Source organism: Takifugu rubripes, chromosome 16, assembly GCF_901000725.2.
Source record: "Takifugu rubripes chromosome 16, fTakRub1.2, whole genome shotgun sequence".
In the NCBI taxonomy this organism is placed as follows: Eukaryota; Metazoa; Chordata; class Actinopteri; order Tetraodontiformes; family Tetraodontidae; genus Takifugu; species Takifugu rubripes.
This window is the reverse complement of record NC_042300.1, coordinates 6,092,441-6,107,857: the sequence shown is the minus strand read 5'-3', so window position 1 is coordinate 6,107,857 and position 15,417 is coordinate 6,092,441. Positions and strand designations below refer to the sequence as shown.

Here is a 15,417-nt window from a genome sequence, read left to right as displayed (position 1 = left end):
GTTAGGATTATAATAAGGAGATGATATGAGGGAAACACCCCCCCCCCGAAGGTCAGAGGAATGTACACGTCATGTTTAAGTACAGTATGTACAGTACCTGTTCCATATTTTACTGCAGCATCATGGCTGGATCAGGAATGCAGCAGCATTACCAGTTTTGTTTTATTGCGGTTTAAGCCTGGAAGCGGAGGGCTTCATATTTGCTTAGTCTTTACTGCACTCACTAATCATGCACCACTCACAGTGCAATACCATAAAGATGCTGTTGTTGACACTGGCTACGGCAGTCTAATTAAATGAAAACCCTTAGCGACAAATACAATGTTTTCATAAAGACCAAGGTGACCTCTGCTCTCTGAGCAAACAGGATAAATGGCAGGCGAATCAATGTTCCAATCACATGCCATGTTATTACTTTTAGTCATTCAACAGAGGAGTGACGTGGCAGGAGACAGTGATCTGTAGGCAAACAAGTACGCTAGTTAACAAGGATGGAGATCCTGTTTTTGGTTTGCCTGACGTCCACACTCCCTCAACTCAAGCGCTGCCTCATCCAGCGCGCCAATCTGCATGTGTAATGCAAATATGGAAAGAGCGTCGTGCAAGGAATTATTCTAGCAGAAAGCTCCAGGAAGGAAGAACAGAACAGCCCACCACTAATCAATTCTAACTCTCCATTAAAGCTTCACTCCTCATTTATCTGTTGAGTGTTAACCGAGATGTCTGTGGCCTCTTAGCACTGAGTGACTATTTGCATCAATGAATGTCCCTTAATGGAGGTCTATGTCATGCCTGTTTTGAATCCAACTTCCCTTTTCCCTTCCTTAACTCTCATGAAGATCCACTAATGCACATATAGAAAAAGTACTAAAACGTTCTTCCACTTTGTATGACTGGGTTGGAATCATGCTTTTCACAGAACCAAGGTTGAACGCATCCCTAAAAACTGATAATGCCGAGAACCAACTTTCTGCAGGATTATTTAATTCTTTTATTATAATGAGGTTTCAATCGGCTTCGAATGAACTTTGATTCCATTGTGCAGAAGCGTTTATTAGTTTCATGTGTCTGTTAATTGACACAAGCTTTTCTTGGGTTTACAAAAATCAATAGTCATCCATTAAGGCGCAAGAGAACATATAATGCCGATTTGAGGGACAATAGAAAGGTATCCTCTCTTACCCTTCCATTCCTTTTATAGTTGAGGATCACCAAGCTCACCACATTCCTCTTTCCTGTGTTATATAATTAACTTGAGCCCACAATGGAAATTGGCTGTCTTTCAGTCACACACCCTGTGTATTGAACCCAAAACTAGCTCAGTGGAATATATGTACACAACACTACACACTAACCATACTGAAATATTAAGAGTTACTGCTGCTGAACACTTGTTCCACATTCACATTAGTGGAACCCTCTTATTGATCAAACACAAGATGCTTTCCAGCATAATCAATATGGGATACAGCTGTAATTAGCTATATAATTTAGCTCCTATCAAACTGAATAACCAAAAAAAACCCAAAAAAACATAGGCTGATGAAGATACAATTCATCTAATGGATAGATAATGCATGTGCATTTGTCCCGAGGCCAGTTACCACATTCTGTCACTTGAATTTAAAAGACGAGGAAAGAGAATGTGAGGGCTATTCCTTAGCACTGGAGGTTTGACTGCATTTTTCTGCTGAATACAGAACAGTGCATCTCTGTTTTGTGACTGCATTCATCTTTAATAAAACTGGTGCACAAGGAACATTTTGTTAACTGGAATGAGTAAAGCACAAAGTGAGTGAAACAATATTAGACTACAGCTGTGGGGTACGAAGTAACTGCATAAGCAATGCTTCCTGTTCTATTACCAAGGGAATCCTTCTTACACTGATGTTTTAAGCAGCTTTATGTGGAAATTGAGTCCTAAATGCAAGCACAACTCATTAGTCATGATGCATGATGATGAATGTCAAACTGAAAAACAGAATGGAGCACTGCATAAGAGAATTGCTAATGAGGTGGGGAGATGGTATTCATGTCTGGTTAATAATAGAAACTTACACTGGAAAAATGGTATGAGAATGCCTCTAAAGCCAAGCGTGTTTCACAGTGTGTGGACACAATACTGGGAGTATTTCACAAATTAGCACATTAAATTGACGAGGATGAGAGTTTACTATAAGTCTGTGAGCTTCTTCTCTCACTAAAATAACAAAAAATCATAACTAACCTGTTTAAAGGTTTTACTCATTGAAAATAATGTCCAAACAAAATTTTCCTATTTGGTTCTGTAATTTGCACAGTTACATTTTGTGCTCTCATAAAGTGACATGAGTTGCTGGTTTTTAACCAATGCAGAGTGAAGGCACACTTTTGCTCGAGGGGACAGTCCAACTAATCCCACTGATACGATGAACTGATGAACGTAGGTGCAATATAACCTGTAAAAGTTTGTTAATCTGTATTAAAGTTAGGTAACTGGCCTTTGTGGGGCGATGCCTGCAGAGTAAAATAACAATTTATTCAAAATGACTGTTACATCATGCATTTAGACAGATTAAAAGGTCAAAGGTTTGGTTTGCCTAGCTACACATATCCTGACAGGGATCAGGGCCAAGTTTGTCCAAACATGGTTAAAAATACCGAGGATACACACTGACAGACATATCACATTGGCCTTCAACATGTCTGAAAAGCCTCAGGTCTTAATCTGAAAAGGACTCTTTTTTTCTTTGCTTCTAGCTTCACCATCTAAATTTTCTGGTTTAACATGAACAAAATGAAGGCATACTGATTAAGAGAGATGCCACCTCGGCAGGATGAGGAGATAAACAACAGAAATGAATAAAAAGCAAAGATACAAGTCAAAGCAGAGAGTAGGAGGGGTCAGTGGAGGGAATAGGGATTGCTCAAAAACATGGGATTTCTGCCTTTGCCCAAATAAGTACCTATGAAAAGAGAATATGTGCCCCGCTGCACTACTGATAAGGCAGCCAGGAGAAAAAAGCTGCTGAAACAGAACATGTCCATATAGAGAGGGAAGCCATGGAGAGAGGGAGCAGTAAGGGGACAAGGGTTAAATGCTTTGCCAGAATGTGTGCTTTTTACACACATAAACCCGAGTCCCTGCAGACGGACACAGAAAGGGGGTCTGCTCTGAGCATGACTGAGCACTGGCAGCTGAGCTGTCAATAACGGAATTAAAGCTTTTTCAAAATGGGTTCAACTACCATGACTGCCAACATCTGGAAACATTTAACGAGATAATGTTTTTCATCAATTAATTGAATTAATAGAGCAAAGCTGAGTAACTGACAGAAAACAATGCCAGAAAGAGGAAAAACTGTCTTGAAAAACACCTCACAGATGTTGCTCATCTCTGACTCCACTGGTCTCCATAGCAACCCTGCCCGCCAGTAATAGCCTCCAGCTCATTTGGCTGCAGTGGCGTCACAAAGATGTGGACACACATATGGCACACACACTAACAGGGAGATTTCAGTCGCTGAATGGAATCCCAGTGCTTATTTATAGAGACAGGGACTCACCCAGCCCACCCAGTCCAACTACCCTCCCCAGAGAACACACATCTAAACAGAGACCATCTACTCCATCATTAAGAGTTCTGGCTGTGCAAGTACACACAGCCATAAAAAAGATCCACCAAGTCCCTTGATTCTAGTAAACAACCTCTGTAATTGGGGGTAACAGATAGCTGGGAATTATACATCCACGAGGCCTGTCCGGTTGTTGAATTCTTTGGCACGAAGGATGTCATTTTTCCCTGAAGGTAAAGGTGCACAATGTGGAATGTGAGAGCACATTATTACTAAAGCATACTTCCTGCAAATGGCTGGCTGTTTTCATATTCATATTATGTAGATGACAGCTTTCATTTGGAGCGTAACCCTGTTGTCAGCAGGTGCCTTTCCCACTTTAAACTGAATGTGCCAGCTGTGCCTCAAAATTAAATCTATCCTAAAATAGTATAAACCGAGTGTCCTGCTGAAGTGCCATCACTTTGTGGGGACAAAGCTGAGAAAACCCATAACATCTTGAACTGAAGCGACAGATGCAAGACTATTCTCAAGATGGGGGTGAGAGGTGGAGTCAGCTACGCTTTATGCCCATTAACGGTGTGATATTAAACTGCACTAGAAGTGAAGGTGAGGGGTGATGAATGCAAAAAGGGTGGAACATTCTACATGTGGAGGGCAGATCTGAACGTACTTACCAGGTGACAGAAGCACAGAATACTCAGGAACAGGAAAACACTGGAGGACAGTACTGCACCACTCTAAAGAGATAAACAGAGAAAAAGACAGATTAAAATAGCAGAACAATATTCAAATCTAGCTGCAATAACAGTAATAATTCAGATCCTTAAGATGCCTTCAGGGAAGACAGTAAAACAGGCACTTCCTGACAAGGATACTGAAATGTACTCGTAGTTCTTTATCATTATTTGCTTAGACAGAATTTTAATATAGTTCCAACTTTGGCTTAATAAACTTTTAATGGGAAGAAAACTTGACAAATGGCACTCTCCTACATCTCTGGTGTTGAGTAGATGTGTGATAAGAGACTGTCTGAAACGCACATCTAAACTACACAACAGAGAGACACACTGATAAATAGAATAATCCTCAACAGCCCAAACTGTCTTATAGTGGTCATGGTTTCACTCCACAATCACCACACAAGATAAACTTAAAACAGACAAGGCGAGATAGATACGGACCACTAAGTGAGGAAAAGTTACTGCTCTGCAGGTTGTATTGACAAAGGGGATTATCCAAGTATATTAATGTTGATTTTGGTAAGATCTGTAAAATGTATTCTGTTCTATGATCCAATGTTTGTGTCACAGAAGGGTGAATGGAAAAATGAACAGATAAATGCTTTTCAAATGAGATCTCTATAGCATCTTTTCAAATATTTTATGAATTTAATAGGCCATCCAAATGCCATTTGCCTCTAAAAGATGTGCCTGTCGTGGACAACCCTCAGTTGTCATAAACATCTGGATTCAAGGCATTACGGCTAAAGGCAACCCCAGTGATACACACCACATAAAGAATGTAATGATAATAGTGAATGCTGCAAATAAACTCTGTTCATTGACTGGAACACAGAGGAAGGTATTCATCACATTCAACCAAACAAACACGTTTGAGAATTAACCATCTCTGTAAACCTTTCCAGCTTGTGCCCTCACACATCCGTCCAGGAATTGTCCCACTTCACTACAGACGGTAAAATGTTAATATCAGCACTGGATTCCAGGGGTGAACCAACAACCCAGTGGTTTCTCTAACTTCACAATGAAACATGGTTGCCTCAGGATGCTCCAACAAGAATAAGACACGTATATTACGACATCATATGCCACAACAGAAATTAATCACATTACTCTATATTTAACTGGACTAAAAGGGACTTAAGTATTAGGTCCCAGCAAAACATGAGGTCATTGCATAGTGTTAACTTGAGCATCATTATAATCTTTTGAATAAAGAGCAATGCCATACCGTGAGACAATCCCTGGTCAAACAGGCAGACATGCTCTCTTTATGGAGCAGAATGAACTCTATTCTGGGAGCGATCAGCCTTCAATCTATCATGTATCTCTCATTCCCTCTCTCCACTCCATTTTGATGGTCTCTCCCAGGGGGAAAAATTACACGTATCAAATATTCTACAAGTCAAGTGGGCTCCCTGGCTGAGGGCTGTTCACAGGCCTCTCTAGCACCGAGGAGAAGGACCAGTGGGTGTACACCAAAAAAGGGAAGCCGTGTCATGTATGCAGAGACCACCAGTATTTATGCTCTGCTGTTGGTTTTGGTGGGAACCCTTGGAGATTCTAGAGAGACAGATGACAACAACTGTAATGACGATGGATAGACAGACTGGTAAACCAATCTTTGTTTAAAAATGATCAAACTGCTGGCTCAGCGAAGTAAACTAAAGAAGCACTGAAATAATATTTCAATGCTATAGCAAAAGTTGGGTCACAGAGCAGCTAAAAAGCTGCAGGAGCTTCATCTGAGCTTCATTAGGCCACTGATTACTCAAACTGTTCTAACTGCAACTTCAAATCACAAATCAACATTTGCTCATTTGAATTTAACCATGTCATTTTATCCTCATTCTTCCATCTTACCAATAAGATTTAACACCAAAGTCTACAAAAGTCTGCCAGGGTACAGAACCTTAATGTGGTGTATCCATCACCCAGGGCTGCTCAACATGATTTTGCCTTACTGGGAGGCATCACGTCCTTCATCTTTACCCACACTCACTGACCACAAGTAGATGAGCGGGACTGGAGTTGTCCAACATCACTTTGTGACTTCAGAGCACCAGTGGTGGATCTTTCCCACCATCAATCATTGTTATAACTGGGGACTTGATTAGTGCATTTCTTTGACATCTTTTGTAAAGGTCTCTCTCAGTGCTACAGGCTCAATAATGCACAATATCAGCCAAATCATGGCTGCACTTTGCTACCCAGCAGCTTCAAATGGCTTTTATTTTTAGAACAAGCTATTTTGAGTAGCACCCCAGCAGTGCAGTAATGATTCCTTTGATTAGGGCAACAGGTAAGAGGCTACTAATCTGAGCCCTGCCATCCGGAGGATTTAAATAGTGTACACAGTGGCAGCTCCACCATCATCAGTCAAGAAACGACAGCTCTACAGGGGAAGCACACAGGGGTGCTGATTAAAAGGACAAGAGTTAACACAGTCACCCACACACTCTCCCGCAGGTATTGCAAGATAGGCTGCAACAGGGGAAGTGACATTATTTATGTGATCTTATAATAGCCTATAAAAATAAAATATTATGATGCTTTTCCAATTTTAACAGGGAACTTCTACTCCTGATCAAATGCAAATGCGCATTAAGAAAAATAAGCAACCAAAGACTGCATGACTGATGCTTAAAATTAGGTTGGGTGTGAAGAAAGCAACTGTCAAAAGCTAAAAGCATGTGTCTCCACCTCAGGGAGTCAACCAAACCCATCTCCTGCCACGGAGATCACTGTGCGAGTCGCCATTTGCCATGAACAGCACCTGTCAGGGTACTGAGAGGATAATTCCCATCTCTGTTGCCAACTTTCTTCTCTTTCTATTCCGTCTCTGCGAGGGTGGACTCAAGCAACGACAACAACAAGAACAACCACCACAACTCTGACCAGAAATCACCGCTCCCAGCATATTATGCAGCTGTGTCCCACAGGGCAGTTGGGGTTCCTTGGAGGGCTGATGCACAGCTGCCAGATTGTAAAGTACTGAAGCAGTGAGATCAAGCAGGGACCTAAAAATAGTGACTTTGTTTGAAACAAGTCAAAACAGATCCCAATGTCGCATGAATACCGTAAGCATGAAGCACCTGCCACCAGTTGTAATTTAATAACAACATTGGGAACAGCTAGCTAAGAAATGGGTCTTGAACATTTATGTATTCATTCTCCTGAACTTATACTGAAACTATAGAGTAATACCAATATTCAGACTTGGGGAAACATTTATATATTCTTTTAAAAAGGCATATACCAGGCATACCATCAGAGCTTTACCTCCTTTCATGCCATCAGAGCTTTACCGCTTTCATTTAAAAAAAAACAAAAAACAAATCCTTGACAGTGACAAGTTATAACCTTTGGAGAAAAACAGGTAGATGTGTTTGAAGCAGATTTGGGCTGTGGGATCAGATCATCAAGTTTCAGAATCCCTTCTTATAATTTCGTCTTCTGTAACTTTACCTTAAAAGCCACCTTCTAATATTTGCAATGGTTATTGTAGGATAACTTGCGATGTTGCTTTTTATTCCACTATAGATATTTTTCCCCAGTATGAAGATCGAATACCGAGGAAGAGTGCATCTCAGTAGAAAAAGTGAAATTGAGGTCCTGAGAGAAGCAGCAACCCATTGTTGAAGAGAATGCCAGTCATTGAAGAGAAAGATGCACACCCACCAAAACATTTCACCTACACTTTGATTTTTCATTTTTATCTCTTCCTTTCAGTGCTGTCAGAAGCCGCTTCCCTGAGGGCCGGAGAGAAGCAGACGGTGAAAGTAAAATCAAGCAGAGATGGAAGGTGAAAACAGGAGCCTTTCTCCACTTAGTGACTCATAGTGAGTGCCCACTGTGAACATCCGTTTGGCTCTTTTATAAAGTTTACAATCTGATATTTAATCTAACAGCATTCATTTACATTATTAATTGCTCCTGTGTGGTTGGAACTCATTTTGGTACCAAATACCATTTCAAATTTTAGTAAGTGGTTAGATGCTGTAACCAATGACTGATAATATTGGACTCATCTACAGCAGCTGGTGCCACTTCTCATTGGCAAGGAACCTGATGTCAGATGCTAATGATGATGATGCCAGATACACCTTGTTGTCAAAGATTTTAAAAAAAGAAGAAAAAAAAAGAACCGCAGCATGCGTGGGGTTTTTTGTCCCAAAGGCAGATAGTAAGCTATCCCTTCCCATCATTTACAATCGCTGGAGGGGGGGCGGCATTTGAAGCTTTGGAGAGTTCAATTGTTCAGTTTTTGTAATGAGCAATGTCCACTGGGAAAACAGAGCTGGGGCCATGTGTTGGTAGCCTTCCAGGAAAATCTTCAAATGGCAGAACAGTTTCTGTATCTCCACAATAAAGACGGTTCCTTTGCATAAGCATATGCAAACAAATGCTCGTTTCAAGTAGAAAATGCCACAACCAGCCATATCCTTTATCACATTGTGATGATGCAGGTCATTGATACTGATGAAACATTCTTATTTCACCCCATCTTTGAAAGAGAGGCAGATTTTGCCACCTAAAACACACTAAATGACAGCATATGAAATCATACACTACAACTCTTTGATGCCTTAAACAATGTAAGAATGGAGAATAAGTGCTACATAAAACCTGTATATACAAAAAATACCTTTTGGGTCTCCTTGTGTGCTGGGTGTCTTTCAGAGAAACACGATGTCCACCATCGATTGCCAAAGTACTACTAAACGTTGCTCTTATGCACTTTGATTATTAACCTTTCATTACTTCCACCGCTTGTTATGACAGTTTTGATGTTGCAAGGTGTTCTCTGTGAAAAATGACAGGAGACTTTTGTAAAATATATCTGGGGCTTCTTGGAAATTTATGTGAGGGGACTCTTGGTTCTGCTGCATTTCTTTCATTCCTGAGCTTCACTTTGATAAACTTAATAAAAACTGCAGCAAAAAAAAGGTTCATTTCAACTGTACAACAAAGTCACAAACAACACATTGAAACCATTCAATGTGTTGTTTGCTGTTCTGATTACCAAATTTAAAAAAAAGAAAATTACATTGAGTCCATTGGATTACAAAAGTTAATAATAAAATAGAACTGTGCCATGTGGTGTATGCGGCACTTTGACTTAAGCCAACAGCATAAGTGATAAACTCAGCTGGTGAACATTACGTAATTGCTCAGACATGTTATCTTGTACAGTAGTGGCCAGAATGAAGATGCCGTTCTGGCACACACGGACACACAATCACACACACGCCCTTTTCTCCCCCTCCATGACGGACAAGAACAGTGCTGTGAAAAGGAGGAAGAAGCAACATTCCTGCCATTTATCTAGTCATCTGATTAGGCAGGCAAGTCATGTGTTAGGCGCTTTAGGCTCTAATGCATTCTGAGATTTTCTTTCAGCAGCTCTCAAACAGCTCTTTATCTGATAAATTCTGGCAACGGAGCTTGGCATTCTTGGCAGCTACAATCCGTTTAACGTCGGAGAGGCGACGCGCTCGTCAAAGGTGAAATCTGCATTTGCTCTGGTTTGTAGATGTTATGCGAACAATTTAGAGGAACACAAGATAATCAATCAGCAGAATCTCATAGTTTCCCCACTTCCAGACATTTGAATGCGACGAATGCTATGATCATTTTGCTGACTTCAATGTTCCTCGTCAGCCCAATTCGTTCTATTACTGGGCTGGCTGAGTAATAATAGCTATCCAGGAGAGGATGGTGCAAAATCAAGTTTCATATTCTAGAGCGAAGGTCGACAGTTTAATTGGAAGTGCAAATTGCGTTCACATGTATCCCCACAGTGGTTTGAGGCGCTTCTGGTGTTAATGTGCACTGTGCACAGGAGAACAAAAGAGGGATGTTGGGAAGGTACAAAAATCACGATGTGTGTAACGTTCCCATGCTCGCTTTTAACACCACACGTGTTGCCGAGCTACTATAATTATCACCCGAGTGTCGTTCTTACTCATCAAAGCTTCTTTCATTCAAAACCAGGATGCCCCAGCTGCCTGCTCCTGAAGCCGCCTGCTCCTGAATCGGCTAAGCTCACGCTGCCATTTTTCTGTTAAGAAGCGTAAATATTGACACAGTGACATCAGCTGCCTTCAGTTGGCGAGTGAAAGCAGCTTCCTATCTCTGTGTCTTTCTTTGCTTTTCACTCTCCTTGCTGCTGGTCTAGAGTCTGCAGAGAAAAGCCTCGTCATTACATTCTCCTTGCAGCCACACTTACCCTTGTGGACTCACTCACACGCTCCCATTTCTAAGTTCACCCTCTCTAGAAGTAGCCGACACTACACCGACCATAATCTACATTTCAAGTTGCAAGTCAAAGAGTGGAATTATTAGAGTTTTTGGTAAAAAATAAATAAAATTAAAAATAGAATAACAAGTACACATTTATTTTATGACGTTTTGTAAGTTTTACCTTGAACATGAAGTGCATTTTTTGGGTTTTTACTATGAGATCACATCAATGTTTTCCATGAATGTTGATGACCAAATTTAACTCTAAGTAAACAGGTAAGTGATCCCATTAAAAATTACTTTAAGCTCTATAAGCCTGCCAGTGGGCCAAAAAATTAGTTTGTAACAGTATTTTTAAATGTTAGTTAAGGTTTAGACTCTAATATTCTCTCACATAATTTGTCCAAAAGAAAAAATAAATTTCCTTTTTTGTAAATCCGGGCATGTTTGTAGTCCAATAAACTATATCAAACATTCTATGGACTACAATACCCAGCTGAGAAGAAAAACATTCATTATGATACATTTTTATCATACATCTGGCAAATACAATACAGTGCACAAAAATCTAGTGACCAAGCCTTGTGTTACCATTTAAAAGCTAAGGCTGACAGCTGGAATGTATTATACTATATGTTCCACACAGAGGGACATGCATGCATGCTTACCATGAAAATATTGTCTCGCCATTTCACAGAAGAATTAGGATCATCCAATAAACCGCCTCCACACCGCTGACATCACTTTTGCAGACCACATCACAAAGAGTAATCACCTCTCCATCCAATCATTGTTACTAGCTCGGCATGAGCGAACACATGCAGCAGCGGCCACGCAACATGTCGATCAATGATTAATATCTGACTGTGGTGGAGTCCTGCACAGTGATGCTTATAAAAAAATAATATTTTTGCTTTTATTCTCACTAAGATGATACCTCAAAGCGTGTACTTTAAGGGGAAAAAAAACAGGCCAGAAGAATCTTCATTAAGAGAGTAGCAAGAATGCAAGATGATAAGTGGCTGTACACAATTGCTCCAAACACATTTTAAATTATACCATGGTATCCACATTACATAACTTGTAAGGTAAGCCATATGTTTCAGAGACATTATGCAAAGACTTAAATCAGTTGCTGTAATGCTGTCTAAGCTCTTAACATGCATAGCGGCGAATGTACACTGGGTGGCTGTAAACTGATACTGAAGAGGCTCTACAGGACACAGTTGTGTGATTAGCTGGTGGCTCTTCGAACCTTACAAACCTTACAGTAGCAGGACTGGATGGCACAAAATAATAAAAACAGACCACAACACCAAAACTCACCAGTTCAGCATCAATAACATTCAGGGGGAGTAGCTCATGTCTTGTCCTGCAGAGACAAAAAAGGTAACGCGGTGAGAAGAGAGAGTAATTTCATAAATCATATCTGGACTTATTTGGTGGAGAGCTTTAATCCATGATATAGAGTAGTACGGGCAAAAATGAGTAGAACCTCACAGGAAAGACAGCATCCTGTGGACCACAACTCACTAGTCCTCTGCCACCTTAGCAGTGGAAGTGAAAAATAAAAAAAGGAAGACCCCAAAGCATTAATTCCATTCACTTTTCTTAAAATACTACATAATCTCCTTTGTCGGCACACAAGGCTGCTTTTCTGTTAATCCCATCAATGCATCGCGCGGCCCATCAGCACTTCAGCATTCACAGACTGACCTGCACAGCCCTAAAACACACACCTCTGACAGTTTTGCGTTGGCTGTTTCATTGAATTGTTCTAAAGATGCTGTTCCTCTGGCAACCTTAATTAACACCACCAAAACACCACATGAAATTACACAGCCATCAGATGCATGATAAATAAAACCATCATCACTAAAAGTAATAACACCAGGCATGAATTGGGATTAAAAAATTACACCTTTTTTATTTTATTTTTTTTAAAAGATGTCCACCCAAAGATGTAACCCATCATTAGCATCTGGCTCTCAAAAGAAAATCCAAACACATCTGCGTAGCCTCAGTTAGCCTTTAAGCTTCTTAGTCACCTCCATTCATCAACGTGTTCCAAAGTCCAGGTTTAAGCCACAGGTGAAGGATTGTAATTGTGTGAGCAGGAGGTGATGTTTGCCTCTGTAATCAGTATTGAAACCTTTATGCTGTCAATAAGCCAGCGCAGAAGGTGTTTTTTTTCTTTCCACAGTAGTTATTGTCCATCAGGGGCTGTAAGACACAGTTAAAGGACGGGTAGCGTGGGGGTGACATTTAGTAATTTAGCAGTATTCGAGTGTAGGATGTTTAAAATAAGCCGTGTTTCTCTTTAGCCACAAATAAAATGCTCCTGCTGAAACACGACTCATAAAAAAGGCCATAATAAAGAAGAATGTGTGTCAACATGCAGAACACCTGACTGCCAATTATTGATTAAGCTCATTTAAAAGCTGCAGTGAATAAACCTTAGACTAAATAATGTAGCATGGGATATTTGTGCAGCAAATAAGAGCAAGGACCTGTTATTCTTGAACAAATAACACTGTACCTTCTGGGCGTGAGTGACTTAACAGGTCTTTTTTTTTTTTAAATCCAGACTGTGCCAATGTTAAGGGTCCAGTATTTGATGCATTAATGTCGGGAAGAAGTTCTTTTCTCAAACATTTCTGCTGACACTGCAATATTGTAGTGAATATGATTACCAGAACCAAGATTTCAGCCTCAGATGTCGTTCTACTCAATTAAAATAGTCGAACTCTACATTCATCAGTGGGCGATGAGGTGAATCCAAACGTTTTAGGTACATTTCTCCAAAAAATGACTGATGCCACGGTGGCCTTATTGTTTTAATTATTATCAAATAACCTACTTTGGCAAGACTTCTTTAATGAACCCCCTCTAGAAACATATTTTAACGGCTCTCTACGAAACCCTTCTGAGAAATTTCAGAACTGTTTGCAATGTTCAAAGAATCTCCTTCCAGTTCCACATAGAGCCTTAAATTTTCCCACCTCAGCTTGAGAACCATCATACGCCTTAATTTCTTTGTGCATATGGTTATGCCTAAAAACAAATCCTATAACAAGCTATCGTTAAACACTGATGTGGTGATGTAAAGAGGTCCCTGGATGTCCATCACAGATGCTCTGTGACTCAACGAGCCCATCACCTAATTAAATCAACAATGCATTCAACTTCTGCGTCAGCTCAACGTGCAACACCGAAGCCCAAAAACGACATCTGATGCAAATTCATGACAGAAAAGGCCGGTTTTGTGAGATTATCTGCAGGTTTGCGTGGCAACGATGCAGCCGAGCAGTGTGCACTTTGCCATGCAACGTACTAGCCGGCTGGCTTTTTCTTTTTTTTTTTATCTGTCCCGCTACAGTTAGCTCCACCGGCTAACCTCAGTGCCGTTGGAACCCACAAGAACCCCAACATTTCATCAAGTTTGCAAGGCGCAGCGGCTTCCAGATACGTGCATGTGACTCGCACGGGGAGGAAAATCACTGTGCCAAGAAAAGCGACAACACTTGTGCTACTGAATTACACGCGGTCCAGTTTGACGCGTTGAGCTAGCTAGCTCAGGCTACAGCCGCCAGCTCCGTGTGTGACAGGCGGCGAGAGAGGATGTATGCATGTCTGAATGATGCCATCTGGATTCGGAGTGAGCCTGTGAGAGCTGGCGTGATGGAGTTTGGACGTCCTTCATCAGCAGCGCCCGGCTGACACGCAGAACAAACACACCGCATTCTAAAATTTCGTTGGATTATGAGGGGACAAACAGCAAAGCAACTCCGGAGCAGCTCCGACAATCGTATCCGACGCTTCTGCGTTGTTCTTACGTGATCTTTGGCGTTTCGGCGACGGTCAGCACGCACAGTTTAATCCGTCGGCGGGCAGCTGTGATGCACCGAGGAGTCCACTTCTGTCTGCTGGGGGTTTCCTCTCTCCGTGTCTGCGTCTCGTCTGTGTCATTCAGCGGCTGCAGCTCCGTCCCGGCTCCCTCTGTCTGTCTGCTCCGTCTCACTGCTGCCGGAGCGTCCCGGTGCTCTTGTACCACCCGCCCTCCAGTGGAGACTGAGCGGCCCTGGTGCGCTTTGATGAGGACTCCCTCTCTTCAACAAGGCAGCGCGCGCCCACCCCTCACGACCAAAACGTGCCCGCGCGTGACCGACTACGTGGGCCCGCGTGCGCTCATATAGATTTATGTATACGTGTGCGTGCGTGCGTACGAGAGTGTGCACAAGCACAAATGTGCCATTGAGTGCGTCTAGATTTGAAAGAATGAGTCATGCAGCAGCAGAAGCGGAGTCAGCTCCTCCCTGCTCCCGCACAGCTGACGGCTGCGGCCGCCATGCGTTGATAAACGCCGCCTCCCCCCTTCAATGCTGCTGTTTTGTCTCCCCACGCCACCGTGCGTGTCTCTGATTCACCACTGCTCCATCAGCTTAACAGGTTTTGCATTTTTAGGGCATACATAAAGGTTTATGGCGTTGATTCACACGGTGGTTGACGTCAGTTGTGGCATGAACAAGGGGGTAGGACCTTTTCTACCTCACGGAGGGTGGTAAATTCGACTTGTAAACCAAAGAATTAAAGCCCATTGGGACCACGTTTGAAATTTGGCCAAAAGATGGTTCCTCAGAAATCTGAACGAAACAAATACTTGAAGATCACGACTCCAGTCGCCATGGCATTTCCGTTTTAGCATTTCCAAACGCATATAACCTCCCCAAAGAGTAATCATTATTTTAATTCGTGAGTTATAACTACTGCCTGTGGCCCCTAATGTAGCAGGGACTTTTGAGAAAGGAGGAAAAATGACAAGAATAGATGCAGAGATACTTGTTTTTAGTTCCTTGTGCAGATACAAAAACACT

At 41.6% G+C, this 15,417-nt stretch overlaps 1 protein-coding gene across 2 annotated transcripts in view; it reads right to left on the bottom strand.

The window, feature by feature from the left end:
* Positions 1 to 14,810, bottom strand: part of LOC101078708 (1-phosphatidylinositol 4,5-bisphosphate phosphodiesterase beta-4) — a 39,786-nt gene extending 24,976 nt beyond the window's left edge. For both annotated transcript variants that reach the window (XM_003971586.3, XM_029849105.1), the window contains exons 1-3: positions 14,380 to 14,810; positions 11,870 to 11,915; positions 4,232 to 4,294 (exon numbers count right to left, since the gene is read on the bottom strand). The gene's annotated coding sequence lies outside the window, so the exon portion shown is untranslated. The remainder of the gene's footprint in view (positions 1 to 4,231; positions 4,295 to 11,869; positions 11,916 to 14,379) is intronic.
* Between the last annotated feature and the right edge of the window lie 607 nt (positions 14,811 to 15,417).